At 35.3% G+C, this 2,573-nt stretch overlaps 1 protein-coding gene across 1 annotated transcript in view; it reads left to right on the top strand.

Moving 5' to 3' along the window:
* Positions 1-2,277, top strand: part of fmr1 (fragile X messenger ribonucleoprotein 1) — a 27,454-nt gene extending 25,177 nt beyond the window's left edge. Inside the window, exon 15 of the mRNA XM_079250474.1 lies at positions 1-2,277. This exon is cut by the window's left edge and continues 2,212 nt beyond it. The gene's annotated coding sequence lies outside the window, so the exon portion shown is untranslated.
* Positions 2,278-2,573: the final 296 nt, after the last annotated feature.

Genomic DNA, 2,573 nt, shown 5'->3' with positions numbered 1-2,573 from the left:
TTAACTAAGTCACTGTACAACAATAAGAACAATTATTAAGGTTTCCCTGTGCACTTAAAGCAGTATTTAAAACAAACAAAACACTGCAGCACTTTAAAATAGCTGTCACTGTTACACATTAGTTCGCTAGCATTCTGGATGCACATGCTAGCTGATAGAGCGCTGTAGGGATCATGTTCTTCACAACTTATGTTTCATAATATGTTAGCTCACAAATGTAATTTTCCTCAAATAATCATTTTAGTTTTGGAAAAAAAATAAGTGGTTAAATGGTTCCTTAAAGTTTAAAATAAGCCTTTTAAGACCAGGGATGTGATAACAGTAAGAGGTTAGCTAAGCTAATGATGTGTTAGCCGGCTTTAGCAGGAAAGTATGGTTTTCTTTGGATACATTTTTTGTTTTGTTTTTGAGAGTTTGGTTATTTTATGGATTCTGTAACCTAAAATCAAAACTTCTTGTTTTTAAGCCAAGGATGTGAGCTCGCAGAATGTTTCTAGCTAATGACTGGTTTGTTAGCATGCCTTAGCATAGAAGTGTAATTTTTCTCTGGTGTTTTTTCCTTTTTTTTTTTTTTTTTTAGTAATTTTCTTATCTGTAAGTTTAAAAGGAAGCTTTTACAAAACCAAGGATGTGATACTTGTAGGAGGCGCTTAGCTTAGCTAATAACTTTGATTTGTTAGCCTACATTAGCATACCAATGCAATTTTTTCATATGTTTGGAAAGTTTTATTTTCTGGTCTCCAAGATTTAAAAGAAGCTCTCTCAAGACTTAAGATGTTATAATTACATGAAGCATTTAGCTTAGCTAAAGACTTCAATTTGTTAGCCTGTGTTAGCTTACAAGTATAGTTTGCAAGTATTGCTAGCAATTTGCTAGCATGAATTTGTCCAAAAAAAAAAAACCCTACTAAAATAAAATAGCAGGAGACCCGGTTGTTGAACTGTCACAAATGTAACGATACATTCAGATTAACCCTGGACAAGAAAGCACACTTTACTCTTATATTTTTCATTATCGTACCTGAAAATAAAGCCCCAATACAGTAATGGCGTTGACACGTGCAAGTGCACAGGGAAACCTTAAGCACATTTTGTTTAACGTGCCTTTTAAATATGGATAGCATCACAACTTAGACATGTAAATCAGGGATGGTGAGTCGCTGAAAATGGTCCAGGTGTAAAATAAAATGTCTGTTTCCTGAATGATTTATGAAGTCGCTCCACCTTGGTTGTCACTGACAATGCTGAGCATCTCTGTGCTTCCTCTTATAGTCACAGGGTAGGTGTTACAGGTTACGAAACAGGTGGTTTTAAAGCAGGAAAGAGTCTTTAACCACCTGATCTTTAACACTAATGGTGATGTATGTGTACATTTGATTGACACAAACCTGTAACGTGTCACCTGGTTCAGCTTGCCTGTGAAGTGCATTCGTTTACTTGGTGGAGACCTTGAGTGGGCGATTAAATGCCACAAATACACCGTTTTTTGTTTTTTTTTTATGTTTCAACCTGAAATGTAGTGTTTAATCTTACTACCTATCTTAACGTTAGTACCTGAAAGGAAGTGAAGAGTTTACAGAAGTTGAACCAGGTCTTTTCTTTACAAGTGATGACTACTTTTATAGTCTTGCGATGCATGTACATCTTTATTTTGGATTTGGGGGGAAAAAAGTAGATTTTTTATGAAAATTAAATGCATTAGTTTTAGTCCCCCATAAGTGTTGCTATTTTTCATCTCTTGGACCTGAGTTTGGCTAGCCGGCCCTTTTAAAGCTCAACCCTAGAAAAAAATTAGGAAAAATTCACATTTTAAAAAAAATCTTAAGTCTTTATTTCTTCTAATAGATTAAAAAAAAGTAATTAACAAAAATAATTTTGTATATTTCTTGTTTCTTACCTTGTGACATGTAACTGTAGTGCAGAAGGTGTCCACCGGGGGCAGAAGGGAAGTCTCAGGTGTTCAACAGGCTGATGCAGAAGGTCTCAGAAACTGTATGTATCTCATATTAAAGGGTTTATTTACGGTTAAATTAAGTGACACCTGAGCTTGCATTTTTTTTAAAAAGGGTCACAAACAGGTTCTTTGTTTTCCTTTAAGATGCTCATTTTTCCTTTTTTAATGAGTATTTTGGTCCCAGTTTTCTGTTACTAATCTTTTAGGACCTTTGCTGTGACCTGCTGTTCACGCTGCAGCCATGTTAGTTTCCCATTAAGCATTCAGTGCATCGAAAACTTGGTCAGGTAAAAGAAACCTCTGTATTAATAGAGCTTCTACAGTGTGGAGTTGCTTTGTATTGTTGAGAGGGGTGTGTGTGTGTGTGGGGGGCGGGGGGTGGCGTACTGTATATAATGATGTCATTATTCGTCTGAGAAAAGATTTGTACTATTGTTACAAATGTGCACTTATCCTGATATTTTCTTTTTTGCTGTTTTAATATCAAGTTAATGCTAGAGCTCTTGATAATAAACTTAATGTGCAGAAAAGCGGTATCCTCAATAGAAAGAAGACACACACAGCTGCTATGAGTTGTCCATGTTGTGCCACAAAAAACATAATTTAGAAACAAAGAAAA

The sequence above is a fragment of the Telmatherina bonti genome (genome assembly GCF_933228915.1).
Source record: "Telmatherina bonti genome assembly, chromosome: 12".
Classification (NCBI taxonomy): Eukaryota; Metazoa; Chordata; class Actinopteri; order Atheriniformes; family Telmatherinidae; genus Telmatherina; species Telmatherina bonti.
Note: the sequence above shows the minus strand (reverse complement) of the source record. Positions and strands in the feature narration are given on the sequence as shown.